This window comes from Nomia melanderi, chromosome 11, assembly GCF_051020985.1.
Source record: "Nomia melanderi isolate GNS246 chromosome 11, iyNomMela1, whole genome shotgun sequence".
Taxonomy (NCBI): Eukaryota; Metazoa; Arthropoda; class Insecta; order Hymenoptera; family Halictidae; genus Nomia; species Nomia melanderi.
Window position 1 is genome coordinate 4,683,698 of NC_135009.1, and position 18,467 is coordinate 4,702,164.

General features: G+C 34.6%; 1 protein-coding gene across 4 annotated transcripts in view; it reads left to right on the top strand.

The window, feature by feature from the left end:
- Positions 1 to 18,467, top strand: part of LOC116435228 (uncharacterized) — a 91,230-nt gene that overhangs the window by 12,910 nt on the left and 59,853 nt on the right. For 2 of the 4 annotated variants that reach the window (XM_031994607.2, XM_031994608.2), the window contains exon 2: positions 10,473 to 10,571. The exons of the other annotated variants lie outside the window; for them this stretch is intronic. The gene's annotated coding sequence lies outside the window, so the exon portion shown is untranslated. The remainder of the gene's footprint in view (positions 1 to 10,472; positions 10,572 to 18,467) is intronic. 4 annotated transcript variants of the gene reach the window in all.

Here is an 18,467-nt window from a genome sequence, read left to right on the forward strand (position 1 = left end):
GAAGTGAACGATATTGAAGAATCCCGAGTAGTTGTACGAGTCAGAGGAAACCATGATTGATTATTATCACTATTACTTACATAATATAACGCGTAATATGTAAAATTATACACGTTACATATATAACTTTAATTTATTTATAACGATTTATTTCATAGCAAAAGTAAAATATTTTTAAAAAATATACTGAACATACTTTTACTTTAGTACACTTTATACGGTTTACCTGTCACAAGGATTAAAAAAAACAATTTTTCTTTTGTTTCAAAGAATGTGCCCCGACCACTTCACATTCACTATTTTGTAATAGCTTCTCCCCAAGAAACGATTACTCTAATTTCCTTTTATTAGAATAATCTACTGGCAAAATGATTTTCTTACTAATTATTCGGTATTATCGCACAGTCTGTCATTATTCTAGTTTCATGAAATTTCTTGCACAGAGAATTACTCGGAAACGTAGGTAGAGAAGACAGAGGAGTTTCCAAATAATTGTTTCCCGGGGCGCGTAGTTTAGTCGGATTTATGTGGAACTATTTAAAACGCGTGGTTCGCACGTCAATGATATACATTTCGAGCCCTTGCGTGGACGGGCCATTGTCAACGACAGTGACAATAGGGAACAAAGTAAACGGGCTCGTTCACCGCGACCGTTATTCATTGTTATGCGCCGTGACGTGGACCACGGGCGCGTTTAGCCTCGTTAAGAACAATTAAAAGTAACCGACGAACCGAGTGTTGCTTAATTGCCGGCCGGGAACCTTCTTAACAATAAGAGATGCAAGACATCCGCTTACGAAAATCGCGTGTTCACAAACGCGCACAATCATTTTTCCTTTTGAGCCAGAAAACTGACTTTTATTTCTCTTTTCGAAATTACTGGTAGGACTGAATAAAAACTAATTAACCCCTTGATATATTAATTTATATTTAATATGAATTATATTAACCCTTTATACTAGAAGATCACCATTTATAACGGGATTTTTAAACAAAATATTTGTATTTTGATGTATGCATTCTTTGTGAATAATTGTTTCAGTAACACTATATTTACGGAACCCATCAATTTGACGGATATTACCCCTTTGAGGGCGGAGGGGCGATATATCGCTCCTTCATTTATTTGGTGAAGGTTTACGTCAATTTCGATTGATGCAATTATAGGAATACCTATCGTATTCTAATTCCCTGTTTTGGAAGCACTAATTTACAAGATCGCTGTGATTCCTTACTATTTTAACAACAATACAATAAAGTGTAAAATAGATGTCCATAAATGTAGTAATAATGAAAGTCCAACCTTTAAATAACTATTAGCGATTTCTTAGTAACCAGCATGAGATATTAAAACAAATTATAGCGTGAAGAGTTAATATTTTAACGTGGGGTACAAACAAAATCTTTTCGTGAATTGTTGATTGTATTCAAAATACTTACAGTGAGTCACAGCCAAAATCGTACATCACATATACGAATACGTTTCGTCTCGTGAAAAAGTTCAGGAAGGATATGGGAGAAAAAATATCATGAATCTATATTGTAAATGGATCTATATTTATTATGTAGTAGTATCAAAAGGAACAAAGTTGTCTAAATATAAAAAAACAAAGTTACTGTAATTCAGCCTGGAAAACGTCTCACAGCTAAAATCGTACATTTGTAGAAAAGTGACCAACAATTTGTTTAAATTAAAAATTAATATTTTGTTGGGTGTCCACGACTACATTCTACCGCACGCAATCTATTTGGCATAGATTTTACCAATTTTTCAGTAAAACTGGGTTCAATTTTTCTCCATTCCTCCATTAATACCTTTTTTAAATCATTTTTATTTTTAATAGTATGTTTCCGGATTCTAATCTCTAATTCATTCCAGACGTGCTCTATTACGTTCAAATCAGGTGATTGTGGAGGAGCGTTTAGTACTTTAGGGCAATTATACAGTACCCACATTTTGGCTACATGCGATGTGTGTTTGGGATCATTGTCGCTATAAAACTTAAACGAATTCAAAATCCCTAATTTTTCGGCACTGTGCCTCAAATTGTTTTTCAAAATATTTATGTAATCATATTTATTCATGTTACCTTCGATAAATGCTAAGTTACCCACTCCGGCAGCGGTCATGCAGCCCCAGACCATTACTGATTGCCCTCCATGTTTCACGGTACTGTTTAAATTTTGTATTTTAAACTCCTCATTTGGTCGACGCCACCCCATAATTTTTCCATCTGAATGAAATATGTTAAATTTACTTTCGTCCGTAAATATAGTTTCTTTCCAAAAATCAAAATCTTTGTATATATATTCTCTTGCGAAATCTAGTCTCTTTCTTCTATTCTTCTCGTTTGTAAGAGGCTTATTCCCAGCTGTACAACCGTGAAAATTATGTTTTCTGAGTATTCTTCTTATTGTTTCTGGATTTACACTTTTCCCTAAATATGTTTCTACTTCATTAGTAAGTTTAGGTGCACTGAACTTCGGATTCTCTTTAATTTTTCGTACTATCCATCTTTCGTCGTACGCGTTGAACTTTTTCTTTGAAACTTTTCTTGACGCATTACTTATTCTATTTTCGTTTTGGTATCGTTTTACAATATACTGAACAGTACTGGCACTTCTACCAATAATCTTCGCAATTTCACGATAGCTTTTTCCACTTTGAAAATTTCTTATAACTATTTGTCGCTCTTCTATCGTTGTCTGCTTCATTATTACTATCTTTCTCTTTTTTTTCAACTACGAACCTTACGACGCTAAACGACAACTGCGAATACGCCAAACAATGTAATCTTTCATTTGTTCCATAATTTTCATGTTTTCAGGGATTCCCCTTGGGGAATATTACAAAATATATATACTGTACGATTTTAGCTGTGAGACGTTTTCCAGACTGAATCATAGTAACTTTGTTTTTTTTATATTTAGACAACTTTGTTCCTTTTGATACTACTATATAATAAATATAGATACATTTACAATATAGATTCATGATATTTTTTCCCCCATATCTTTCCTGAACTTTTTCACGAGATGAAACGTATTCGTATATGTGATGTACGATTTTGGCTGTGACTCACTGTATATAAAAATAATTTTGAATGTAAAGCTGATCTGCAACATTTTTACATCCACCGGATTAGCGTATAAATGCAAGATGGTACCGGGTACCGGTTATATAAAAATAGCACATTTACCTGGTAAATGTAGTGTTTAACGTTAGTCTTAAAAATTACTAAATTTTTAAACAAACATGAATCTTTGATATCAAAGTGCTAACCCCGTTTTGTATGAGTGATTCAATAATCAAACTGAATTTTCAACAATTTATTAAATATAAAAACTTTAATACAAAAGTTGCAGCAATCCATGAGTATTGTTACAGTAAAGGTTTAATTATTTCGTTTAGATTTGCCATTTACTTTATATACAACAGACACTAGTTAAGTTATATACAAAATCGAAAATACCAACTGTATTAAAATTCTTTTGCTTCAGTTAGTATATATGAAATCTACACAAATGTTTCTATCATTTATTGGCGATACAAAAAGCATAGATTTTTGAAAGATTCCAGTTTTAATCTTCGTTCGATTTTATTGCACTTTGATCAAGTAAAGCTTCACTATCAGCATTCTAATGGAACTTAGTAAATCCACATAGATGTATATAAAATTCAATTAAACCCATTTCTCTTGCACTAAATTTCTGACGATTCGATTGCGACAATTAGTACTCTCATTAACGTTCCCCTTTTTTCCTTTGTGATTGCCACCGGGGCGAACTGCAAATAAATGTCCACCCTTTGTCGTGTTTTTGCTTTTCTTATCCCAGTAAACTTGCTCACCTGAAAGGAATACGATACAATACGCGTGTGAATACATGGGGTTTACCGGATTTTCGAAAAATTCGTGATTTTCCCACGAAACTCTCTCGATGAATTCTCTTCAATAATCACCGTGGCATTTTTTCCCGTGATGCTTCGAGCATCCTTGTAACGAAGACGTGTTATGCAAATTTACAGATATTGTAGCTTGGAACAGCAAAACATAATAATTCGGATCCCCCTATTGACTGGGATGTGAGAGAAAAATGTTGGGGTATCTTATGTACATTTCGTTGCGCACGCTTGTTAACCATTACTTTGTGTTTCATTGTGCGGCTGTGCATAATTCCTACTTCCCTCGTTTCTGTGTAAACCTCTTTTCTTCATTCTTATAACTGAACTACAGGTATTTATACAAATGAACGGGTTTTTATAATGATACACGAGAAACATTTTCTTAATGGTTTATTGGGCGTTGTGCTGTTTTATGCTTATATTAAATGTTATTACACTGTAAATGTTTATATAAATTTACATCATTAAGAGTTTATATGATAAAACTGAAACGAATCATAAATTGAATGTTTCTATTAATTTGAATTCTCAATATTATTGAAGTAGAAGTATTTTGAAATTTTAGTTAAATATAATCAGTGTTTATCTTATCGTGTTATACATATTTTGAATCACAACTTTTATTAGAACATATCTTTTGCCATAAACTAGTATACATATTGTATTCAGAAATATTGAAATTAATAATTTCGGTTATTGAATATGCTCGTGAACAGAAAGTAGAAAAGGTTACTTGATGGTAAATCATACGCAATTATTTCAACCATATCAACAACTCTAGTAAACAATAAAATTTTTAGTATAAAATAAAAGCTAAGAAATCACAAGTCTCACCAAAAACAAATCAACTTAACATAATCACGATCAAATTCATAGATAACGTCCGGACAAGCAGAAACCTAATAAACAATAAAAAAGTATTTTTAATTCGTTCGCAATGCTCCTACTACCTCTGAGAAACGCGTCCCGAGCAACAAAGAAGTCGATAAGATTTCGTTCAGCTCCGCAATCCGAGCGATTCCGTAAAATCACTTTACTCTCCTTCACCGATTTAGCCAACGTTTGCGCCTAATGACGTACCTACTCCAGAACTCTGTTAATAACCGGGTAAAGAATTGACGATGATGGAGATTACAAAGTCACGTTCAAAAAAAAAAGAAAAGGGAAAAAAGAAGGGGAAAAGAAACGAATCATCCTCTCGTCTTTAAATTGAACTCGGTCCACGTGGAGATCGGCCGCACATCCAAACCACAATGTTGCTGTCGGAATCACCCGGCACGTATTCGCGGCGATGTGTTTTAATCGGCGATCAAATTAAAAATTTTCCCGTGGAATTATGATCATACGGGCTAGTGAGTCACGCTTTGAAGGCGAAACACTTCCACCGTATTACGATATTATCGACGACGCGTTTAGGTCGTGCCTCGGCAGTGTACGCTTCGCCCACCGCGAAATTAACCATTTCCCCGTCGCGGTAATTTCCTGGGCCCCGAAGCCTCTCGCAGGCCCATTTTATCGTGTTAATAAATAATCTTCATCGCGGGCGCGCACACGCCTTATCCGTGACCGCTTCTTCGTAGCGTGTCCAGTAAACATATCGTAACCCGGATACCTAGTGTTGAAGATTTTTGTAGTCGTCGTTGTGTCGTGCCCACGACGCGGATGGTCGGTATTACCCGGTCACGATCCTTTAACCCTTTGCGCTCCAAGCATTTTTAGATATTTTTAGATATTTTTAGATATTTTTAGATGTTTTGCGATGTTTTGCGATGTTTTGCGATGTTTTGTTATATTTTGCGATGTTTCACGGCGTTTTGCGATATTTCTCGATATTTCTCGATATCTTTCAATATTTTTCGATATTTCATCATACAATGAACCAGCGATTGTAATCTGCTTTTGTAATGCTTCAAAAGTTTCATAAATTTATGAAAATAGATTGCAATTAAACCGTTGCCTTGCAATTCATTTCGACTCGAATGTTTCTGATCACGCTACTTAACCCTTTACGGGCGAATTGTGTTTGACAGAACACTTTCACCGTTCAAGTCTTATAAAATGAAAATAATTCAAATATGAAATTTCATTAGATTTTAAAATCTGCCCTCATCGTTTTGTAACTCAGTTCTCTGTTTCGTATAACATGAAAGCGCATAACACCGCATTTCTTTGGAACTTAATTATCGTATAATATTGCAAATACCTATACCGTTCACAAATTCAGAAATATCCTTGACAAAATGAGAACGTGGCTGAATCAAAGAAATTAAACGAGCGAAAAATGGTTGAAAACATTAAACACGATTGGATAGAAAAATGCGTAGAGAAAGTAGAAGGGTTAATCTCACCAGACCTGTTTCAACCGCGAAGCATAAGCTTCTCCGTGCACGTGCACGCACCACTATCCTCGTGTCGGGTGAACCATAAATAAAATTCGAATTTTTCGTTTCCTTTTTTTCTTTATTTTCACAAAGTTGTGCAAGAGTTTACTTTGTTGGTAGCCGGGGTAACAAAGTGGTGTGGTCGAGAAGTTTTATTCACTTGTTTCTCGAAGCTTAAGGTAGAATTTACTTCGTCGAAGATCGGGTTGCGTAGTGGTGAAGATATCTATTACGAGATTAAATGCAACTCGGTACAAACGACAGGTATAATAGTAATAATACTGTATTCTTTATTGCACAGAACGTAACAGTGTGTTCGTTAAAAGTAAGTGGTTTAAGGAATCAGTGGTAGAATGATAGGGACACGCATTAATGGCTTAATCCTCAACCACTGAAGAAACGGTGAGGAGAAATCTGAATTGTTTAATTCGGTCTTTCTGTTTTGTTTGATTGCTTACGTAAATAAGAAACAGGAATGTTACATAGATAATGATAAATGTAAAAGATTTTATTTCATTTTTCTTTAATTTTTTAGCTACTATACGTCACTATAGTGTCTTTCGTGCATATCTTCCTTTTGATCGGTACGCCACTATAGCGGTTCATGTCTTTCTCTGTCATCGATAACCGTGCACATTATAGTCTAATCTAACGTAATTGCATAGTGGAAAATTCTATCAATCTCAAATCGCAATACTACATTTATTATACGCAGACCGCGTGAAACCTTGCCGTACAGAGGTATAGCTTTGAGGCTAGTGCCGTAGCTAAAAGGTTAACACGTTCGTAATCAGCGTTTATTTTAGTAGCAATCTGAAGATTGCAATATTTTCTTAAATGCAATATGTCGTCTTTATAAGATGTAAATATAATTCAAGGAAAGACTCGCGACAACTCGTTACGCCTTACACCAAACTTTGCGATTTTAGATACAAACGCATGTGGGAGTAATTGAATTTTCATTACGTAAGATACAGAATGTTGATCGTTGCATATATGTGACACTAATCGCAAACATGTTAAGTGTCTTACAATTGGTGAATAATATTTAATCATTCACGAATGGAGGACATTATATTTGTAGTAAAAAAGGTACAAATTCGTAATAGAACTTCTATACATGTACAAGCCACTGGAACAACAAATACAAATTAGTAATTGGCGTTATTTTACAATACTCCTTTTCTTACAACTACACCCGTTCTTCAATTTACGCGGCACTTTTCTTACGCGAGTCTCTGTTTCACGCGGTAAATTATAACACTATTTACATGATAGTTTTTATGCGCGATCTCTATTTATGCGGCCAGAAAATATATTTTCCTAGCAGTTTTAAAAGTGACAAGTGCATACCGTACAGTGCAGCTTCCACACGTTCATAGCAGCGACCGCCACGCTAAAAGTGCACGGGGGTAAGGGAAATCGGCCGCATTTTTTGTGTCTAAAGCATAATGATTAATAACAGAAGAATAATATTCAATTTGAATATAGAATGCATTTGCATATAAATATCTGTTCACGTTTTAATTTATATTAAATGAACCATGAGTCTAAAAATTTGCATAAAATCTGCAGTCCAAGTATTATTATTAAAAAAAAGTTGCTGAAGCAGTTTTGTATTGACTCTAATCCATATATTATTATCGATAATAATCAATTAATAAAACAAAACGTAATGTCACACGGAGGAACACCTGACGTAGTATCAGCCGAGAATAACCGTGTACAGGAGATTGCGTTAATAAAAGACGAGTAATCGGCAAATGAAAGGGGGACAAGATTCAGGGGTCTGCCCACAGCTTCCTTTTGAAAAATTGTGCGTATAAATACACCTGTGTGCCTAGAAAATAATGTCCACTTCTAACAAATACCAAAGGAAAAGCGCATCTTGCAAATGGTCACCTAATGTTTTTCATTCTTTTCCTCTCTCTTCTTCCTTTATTTTCCTTCGAGGGATCGAATGGAACTGTTAACTTTTACACATAGAAGTTATTTATCTAACTTCTAACTTTTAAGTCATTTCTTTTTTGTTTTAAATTAACTTTGTACATTAATGTTTTAACTCCGTTGCAGGAGTTTAGTTTTAACACTTATTTTATATTCAACTAATAAAAGCTCTAGACAATAATACACTTTTGAACAGATACGTAAGGGTAAAGCATAAGTTAGGAATATTTTTTTAAAGTAACATTATTTAAAGAATTGAAAGCATGGTAAATATAGGAAGCACACTGTGACTTTTGTGTATGTAATAGAATTTAAATACGAATAGTTCAAGGTTTCAACTTTAGATCAGTTTACCCCTAATATTTACAGCAGATCTATTTCATAGAATTTCTTCAGAGTAGAATGAACATTCTTGTGTAACTAAAACTTCTTCTAGCTTCAAAACAAAGAAAAGTTTCTTATTTTCACAAAAATGTACATAATAGAAGTTTCAGTTAGTATCAGGTCAATCCATAAGTTCTTCCATACTATTTTTAGGAACTTCAAAGTAATGCAAATAAAACACATTTTATTATTTCAATCAATGATATATTTACCTTTATTATCTATTACTTCTTATCATCTTATACAAGTAATTACTTTATTTTATTCTTATAAAACACCTTCGGTTGCAAAATGAAATCTTGTATATGAATCAAACACGAACTTGTAAACTGACTTCACAAATCATACTTTGTAACAGTGTTCTCACGACAGTCAAAATAAAAGTAAAAATTACAAAAATCACAATTATATTTCATAACTAATTAAAGATTTTAACAATTTCATAATTAACTGAAGATTTCAACAATTTCATTCGATTCCTATTTTTCCCCTGTCCCTTGGTTTACCTACAACGCTGTGTTCCTACCCTCATTGTACGGACAGAAGCAGAGGGACACATCGCGACGTGCTCTCGCGAGTCCTCTGTGCTCGTTGGTTCGCTCGCCTACGCCACGCGTTCACGGTTATGCCTTATTTATGAGCGCAACGATGCCGGTGTGCACGCTTCCGAGTCCGGACAAAAGGCAAGAAATATGCTCCACGTGGAAAGCGGAATTCCGATCGCAGTCCGTGGCACGCATGCACGCGTGCGTTACTGCGAAGGGGATTTCAAAGCGCAGCTGTGTGATCCGTTTGATCCATTCACCCGTTCGCCACGGAGTCGAGGGGCGTTACTCAATCCGAAAAGTTCTTCTTTTTTTTCTTGCTGGCTTTATTGTGACATCGTGGGGAGTGATTAAAGTACGAGGTGAGAGTGAAAAGGCATTAGGTGACTTGGGGGCGGACGAGGGTTAAATATGTTAGCAATGAATGCATTTAACTTTTGGGTAGTGAAAGGGTGACATATTGCTAGTGCACATATTTTTGTATGAAATAATTAGTGCATTATGCATATATTATGCATAGTATATTCGAATATAATGAGGAACTTGGCAGGAGAGGGTTAACACTAAAACTACCAGGCGGGTTAAATTGACCCAATTCAGAATTTTTTAGTTCGCAATTATTTAAATTATGAAGGCCTTTTTGCGAATGACTTTCAATTAAAGTGTATTTGTACAAATACAAGATTAGGAGACCCTTCGAATCTCAAGAAATATTTAACTCTTACCAACTTAGGTGGTGAAAGAGTGGCACATTACTGATGCATATACATTTTATTAAATATTTAGTGCGTTTTATGATATATTCGAATATAATGAGTGACTTAGTAATCGAGGATTAAATATGTTGATAATGGATATTATTTAACCTTTGAGTAATGAAAGGATGGCATTATTGGTGCATATATTTTTTAGGAAATAATTAGTACATTTTATGATATATTAATATAACGGTACAACTTAATACTATGCGGCTTTATGTTGACCCAGATTTTACATTCAATACTACTTCAATATTGAAATGTTTTAACAATAAAAAGATATAATTGAATTACATAATGTTACTATAATTTCCAAAATATAAAAGCAAGAACACTTTAAATCGCGAAGAATGAGCGTATACATATTCTGCTGTAATAATAATATTTTATGGTATAGTATATATTTATACTCTGACTTGATCATCCTTAAGACCTGTTTTCAGTTCTCCACTTGCTAATTATGTTGCTCCTGAGCATATTGCAATCCGTCTTGCTTATTTCCTTTATGAAACAATAGTTTTTTTAATAGCAACACACCCTCTAATTTTCACAGAAGAGTTCAGCGAACTGTTGAGGCGAGAACCGACACTACTGTAGCCTACTGTAGGTCTTACGCCAGTTCAAATGAAGATCTTGACCGATGATGCAATGAGTATGCTTTTAAAAACTGTTTATCGCTTCGTTTCATTTTTCTAGATTATTCATATGGTTTCTTCAGTTTCTTCGCCGATAGATTTAGTTTTCTTAAAGTTCTGTATCTTATTTTGATTTATCATTCTCGAAAATTTACATTTTCTGATCATTTCTTTTAAGCTCCTTTTAATAGCAAATATTGCAGTCTATTATTATCTTTCCTATCGCGTATTCGACTACATTGAATATTTTACAACTATTATTAAGAATTTACGACAGTACAATATCACACGTAATCCATTAGTTTCCAAGTGATAATTTAAAAATAGTTTAAAGAAATAATTGGACTAGAAATGAAATATACCAGTAATAGAAATGTGTTGAGTTGGTAATTTCACTTAAGGCAACGCAGTAAGAAGCCGCAAAACCCTGCCTCCACTACATTTTCCAATAGAAGTGGTAAAACACGTGCTTATCACATGCGTATTGCTTCTAATATTGTATAATAAACTCGTATGATACAACGTAGTGAAATGCACGTATCACAATTACGTCATTAACATATATTTAATTAAACAAAAAAACCCAGCTCCGAACACAGTGCTACCGTACATTATTCAATAGTAGTTCGAATATGAACATTTTAGTTGGATAATCAAATCAAACGAATGTTAATTAATTAATCAACGATATATACTATCCTCATTAATATACAATAATAATATTAACAACCCACAATGCAAAAATAATTAACAAAAATATTCGCAATAAGCAAACGATTAGTACCATTTGCAACTAATGCTCCTATCAATAACGCATCCTAACGTTAACAGAAGTTAAACAAACATAAACAAAACACGGACGAAACTAGAACTAAAACGAACAACAAGGAACACTCGAGATCAAGAGACTATAAGCGACAGAAACTCCTTTGCAAACCGTTCTCGCGATTAAACGGAACAATGAAAAGAGAAAAAAATCCGGCTAAAGTTCAAGAGCGTTATAGCGTATGCAGGCGTTACACCGTTTTCCCTTCCGCGGAGGGCGAATTAATATCCGCTCACAACCGGGACCTTATCGCGATTTAATGCTCTCGGCCACGTGCAAATGAACATTGCAAAAAGCGGTTGTTGAATTGCACAGCGGATTGTTGAAACATTATTACATAGTTAACAGGGCAGCATGTTAACAATAGGTTTTTTGCAAAAGCGCACGCGGAGCACCGGCTCCTCGGTTCCTGCTCGCCTGGTAACATTAATTTATTGGCTCGTTTTAAAGCGTAGCACGGAGCGCGCGAGCACGCGGGCAAGGCGCGCGTCGATGCAAAAATGCTTTTGCAATGGGCACACAATGGCGGCGAAAGTATCGAGTTCAGGGACACGGTGTGTGCCACCGGTGTGTGTGCTCTCTCTGTTCTTTTCTTTTCGTCTCCCGCTTCCTAAAGGCGGGAACATAACGAGCGTTAACTTCTTAACACATAGTTGACCGGCAATTTTACGCAGAAGCTATCTCATGTCACCGGTTCATTATTCCGTAATTAACACGTTGAATGCTACGGGGGTAGTCTGTGACCTCCGCTCAAATTTAGTTACTGTAATTCCCCCGATTAAACAATTATTATTTGAAAACATTCCTATATTGTAAATAACGTTGCCTGATGGGGTGACATTTGACAAGACAAACCTGCGACAATAACAATGCTACTCAATTAAATAATATAATATTATATATTTTTCATTTCACATATTCTGCTCCTTAAAATCGTGCGACATTCAACGCGTTAAATATGGAAGTGAAACAATCTAAATAAACTTCGATGTACTTTGTTTATGAATTGAAATGAAACTTTGGACATATCTTTTACATAACTTTGAATATTTTGCTTTTGGAATGTATTGCTCTGCGTTTCAAAAATTGAAATAGCTAATGCAAGTGCAAACACGAGTTAACTCATAACCGGTCAACAATGTGTTAACTGTGGTATTAATCAGTGGGAAATTTGAAAATGTCCCTTCTCTGCTGGCCATTTTTCTTCGCGCATCAACGGAATTCCACATTGTGTCCATTATAAGAAACACAATGGCGTAAACAGTCTTCTATACATACCAATCATTAAATGTGCTCGTCATGCAATTATAATTTTAATACAAACACGACGGAATTTTATACCATACTCAGTTGAAAAGTTTGATCAGCATAGTTGTGAAAAAAATCATAGGGCAAGGAGTTAAACATGCAACGAACGTTGAATGTTGAATGTTGAATGTTGAATGTTGAATGTTGAATGTTGAAGCTTCATTTTTTATGCATTTTTAATTATTAGTATATTTCTCTTTACAGACATTGGCAGACGTTGACATTAATCAAAAATTGAAATAGTACTTAAAAAAATTATTTAGAAATGATTATTTTATTACTAAATTTTAACGAAGGATTTCATTTAGTAAAAGAAGTGTACTACCAAATGGAACAGTGTTAACGCGTAATAAATAGAAATAAGGAAACATGAGACTAATAAAAGAATAAGTTTTACTTTAATTTTAAGTTATCTTTGTATTAATTGAATAGCCAGGTTTCGATTACAAGAACTGCATTATATCGAATAATAGAATATTTAGAGATGTTTCAAAATCTGAAGACAAAACCATGTTATACTGAATCAATATTGATTAGTGTAGTGTTAAATAAGGTCTTGCTGTAACATACTACTTAGATCATACAAACCTGGATTTGCTCCGCATAATTTTTTCTTCATTATTAGTTATTATCCTCCCGACTGCCCGCGTCACAAACGTATTACATAAGAAATATTAATAACATCACATAAATATTACACAACTCTTGTTATAAATATATGACATTAAGAAAATTTAGATTTTCCAGGAAAATTCTTTTTTTATGTTTTTAACTTTTAAATTTCAATTACGAATAACGGTTTCTAATATTTTCTTGTACAAATTAAAATTAAATCTCTGGGAATCAGAAAGTTGTTACACCTTCGCTTTACACAGAAGATTGGTTCCCCGAAAATGCCATGTAAATTGAAATCGAGCAATTCAAATCTATAATTCACATTGAAATGAAATACATATGTAATAAATTTAACAAATCCATACGAAACAGTATTATTTATCTTTTTGTAAAATAAAAAATTGTACACATATTCTTAAATAAAAATTCATTAATGCAACAAGATTGCATATGTAATTCGCAAAACAAACAAAAAAATTAATGTAATTTTTGCGTTTATCTGACTTGACCGTGTTAAACTGAAATGCAAGTGCCGTGTACATAAATGCGAAGTTCTTTCACTCTTCTGCAACCGTGTTAATACTAAAACTACCGGACGGGTCAAATTGACGCACTTCACAATTTTTGTTTTGCGAGTGTTTAAATTATGAAGACGTGTTTGCAAATGATTTTCAATCAAATTTGTGTATTTGTACAGATACAAAACTAGGATACCCTTCGAATCTCAAGAAACGTATTGTTCTAATTTTTATAAAAAATTGGAAATAAGTCATTCTGATTGTCCGGCAATTTTAGTGTTAAACTGGAATCGTGCAATTTCGAATACCGTATAAATCAAGGAGTAAGTGTACATCTATATGAAAAGACATCCGTCTTAACGCGTGTCATTGAACGCTTGTGTGTCCCCAGCCTAAGACGAAAGGGAATGAGGAGAATAAAACCGGAGGCGCTCATGTTCTCGAGGCGGAACGCGTTCCAAGCTGCGAATTAAGCAACTAAAGTTAAGTAAACAAGCGATCGTTAATTGCTGCGCGAGCCCGTTTAAATCAATTGGATTATATTCGCGGAACTGTTGCTTCGCAGCCTTGCTTCTTCGCTGATCTTGGATCGCAAGCGTGGCTGCTGTTGCTCAACGCTGGAATTGAATCACTGTTAAGTTCTTGCCTTATGATATCGTGTCAGACTCGTGATCGAAATTTTCAACTAAATTAAAAAAATCTGAACGTTATTTATTTTTCTTAAATATAAATTAAATATTTCTTTTCTAATATCATTGTCGACGTCAGAAGTAAATATGGCGAATAAAATAAGTACCAAATTCTTTTCTTTTTCTAATTAATTATTAACGTTGAAGTACTTTTATTAAGTACAGTTGTGAAAGAAATCGTAGAGCAAGAGGTTAAGACTGGAAAGTTTTATAATCAGTCGAAGGGGATGGTATCTCATTTTCATGTAAAATATAATAATAAAATGTATTAAAAGTTTTATACATTTAGAGAGTCTTTTACATAATTGTTCCGACAATGTTGTGCAAATTGTCGTTAGCTCGAAATTAATATTGAAGTAAATAAAACAAATTTTCTTACCCTTCCTTACTTGATTTTAATGTATGTCGATTGCTCTTTAATGTAAGGACGATCCATAATGTAAATGTATAGATGGACGATTCTAAGTATCTTTATCTTTTTAATAATTCTGATAGAAAAAGTCTAATGATCTTAATTAGTCTGACACACCTTGATTCAGCAAAGATTTTCTTGCACTTTCCACATACGTAGACGAGTATGCTTTTAAAAAATGAAAACTCGAATAAATGAAAGAGTACTAAACGAACAAAATAATGTATTAGAAAAATAAAAACCTGATTTGATCGATAAAAATGCTCAGGACCCAACAGGGTTAGTGTTAAATCCACCATTTAACGGATTGAGTACCGTGGAGGTCACCGATAATCGGCATTCAACTTGCCGAAGGGGTTGTAACGGTCTGATGACTCCCAAAGGTTAGTTATAATAGTTTGTCAAATTAAACAATAACGTTCAAAAACTATAGAATATAGTTGATGGTGTAACATAATGCTGACATTCAGTAAAATAAATATGAAAAGTTTTACCAACGTAACCTAATTAACCCTCGCATGACGGACTGTAAAAACCGATAACCAGATCATCCGTGACTTATAACCGATCTTCTACATGTGTATGCGTCCAGAAATTTAGATTGGCATGCATATATAACAAGATATTCTTTTCTACTTTATTCTTTACTTTCTTCTTATATTTAAAAAGTTAGACGCACCTTCAGCGACAAAAATATACTGTAATCATTCGAAATTTTCTTTTATGAAAGAATGTATTTAATACATCATTTTCTAATAAAATATCAATGATATTTTTCGAAGATAGAGCAAGGAAAAATAATTTTGGCGCATTCGAATCAAATACAACTGAAAGTTTCCTCTCGGGTACAAAGGAGTGGTATAACGATTAACCCTTTCGCAATTTAACGAAAATACATAATATACGGATAAGATAAATACTTCTGCGATATTTTTGTTTATTCCCCAAAACGGGAAAGTTGAGTTTTCTTAATAAGTTTTATCTGTATCTAGTGGGGATAAAGTAAAACGGAATAAAACATTTATTTTATATGTTATTTCGGGTATTCTCTCTTTTCAATGAACTATGAAAAGGCCAATCCCTGTGCAGTATTGTCTGTAGAGATTGAAGACAGTTATGATATTGGTTCTGGTTCTTGACACAGTTATGGACAACCGAAATAAAGGTATGACTATTTCGGTCACATATTTATTCGATATTTTTCTGTATCGGTTTTATAACTGTCTTTCTATCATTCTACCACTGATTCCTTAAACCACCTACTTTTAACGAACACTTTGTTACGTTCCGTGCAATAAAGAATATATTATTATTACTATTATACCTGTCGCTTGTACCAGGTTCCATTTAATCTCGTAACAGATATCTTCACGAACACGCAACCCGATCTTCAACCAAGTACATTCTACCTTAAGCTTCGAGGAACAAGTGAACGAAACTTCTCGCGATCCGACCATACTATTTTGTTAACCTGGCTACCAACAAAGTACACTCCTGCACAACTTCGCGAATTACAAAAAAGAAATGAAACAAAAAATTCGAATTTTATTCATAATTCGTTCGACACGAGGATAATGGTGCGTGTACGTGTACGAAGAAGCTTATACTTTATAGTTGAAACAGGTCTGGCGAGGTTTTGATTTGTCAGGAGGTTAATTTGTCTGAAAAATTTAAGCACATTCTGGACACTGGTGGGGTCACTCAGGTTCGTCTTGATATCAGATTTAATGTTACAGTTGCGTCTGTCAGAGGAGAAACAGGGGCAATACATTATGTTTCAAAGTTTCCAGAACCGATATCATAATTATTTTCAACCCTCATTGTCGCCGATCCGATCGGTGGCGGACCGCGCGACGGCCGTCCGCGTTCTGTTTGCCGAATCATTGGCGAGCGGAACGCTCGAATACGCAGGTAAACTGCACACGTGGCGGGCGACGCGGCGCGTAACTCGTGTGCATTCAAAACGCCGTGACAAGCGCACCTCCTCCGTCTCTGCTCCTCTCTCACGCTCGTTTCACGTGTCTCGCTCGATACGCACGCGTGTGCTGCGGCCCAGTCACGTGGTGACCGGCGGCGGACACGCGCGGCCGCTGGGCCATACGCTTCTGCCTTCTGTTCGCCTGGTACACGAGCGAACAAGACGTTTGCGCAAATCGCGATCCGCGACGCGACGCGCTGAGCCGCGCCGCGCGCGCGGCTTTACGTGCGTCGCACGTCGCGTCGCGCTCCTCTTTTTCTATCGCGCCTGTCTTTTCTTTGGCTCGCCGACAACGACTGCGCGCGATGCGATACAAGACGAAAGCCAGTCGGCTCGACTATGCCAGTCCGCGGCAGCGTGCCGTGAGTTTCAGTGCGATTATGTGCCGGTCACTGGTGGCCGACAGTATCGTAATTCCTTAAAGATTTTGGTTACAGAGGGATTAGTATCTTTGGAGATTTTTTGATAACGAAGCAATATGGATTTACTAAATGTTGGATATATTAGTTAATGGAATATATTAATGATATTTTCTTCATATTATACGTCATTGGACTGTGCTAGTCCGCGGCAGTGTGCCGTGCATTTCAGAATGTTTATGCGCCGGTCACCAATGGCCGTGAATATTGTAATTCGTTAAAATTTTTTATTACAGATATATTGTTGTTTTTTAAGATTTCTTGATGACATAGCAATGTATATTTGATAAATATTTGACATGTAAATGAATAAAATGTGTTAGCGATATTTTCTTCGTTTAATATGACAATGTCTCGTATAGAGGATGTCTTCTTGAGACTGACCTAAGAGAAAGATGTTTTTCTGACGCAACATTGAGAAAATTACTACGCTATGTTCGCATTTGTCTTGACATGTAAATTTTATCATTTAACCTGATTAATGTTTAATCATTAACGCGTGTATCATTGTAATTTTCCTATCATATGAAGATTAGAATGAGAAGATGCAGTATTATGTAAAATTGTTTTTAACTGTGCTTCAAATATTCGCTATATCAAGAATTGGTAGTTTATTGTATTACTTACTTAAAATAGGATAATTTACTACTGTAATTACTAATTAGCTAATTAGTTAATATTTATCGCATAATAGATAGGAAGACTGGTGTTTCTTGCAAGGAAACACTTAAACTAACATCCGTTTGATAATTGAAGAGTGCTAAAGATAAAGAACATTATATAACGTTTGTATTTTTCTAAAAAAACATCTTCAAATAGTTCTGACAAAAGTATTTTTTACACATAGTTTTTAAATCTTCTTGTTTTTACATGTCTAAAGCCATGACAAAAAGGGGTGCGAAACATATGCGACTAAATACCTTAGAAACTGCTAAAATCAGAAAAATGTTGTAAATGAAAAAATTACACATTTTTTAATAAAGAATGAGAAAATAAAATACACGTAAAATTGCCCGCGAGTTTTGGGCGAATCGGATGTTCCTCATTTTTCAGTTTTTGCTTATGAAACGAAAACTTTCAAGTTAAAAAGAAATATTTTTATTGATATTGAAGCTGAATATCTATTAATATGAAATTTATGATAAAAG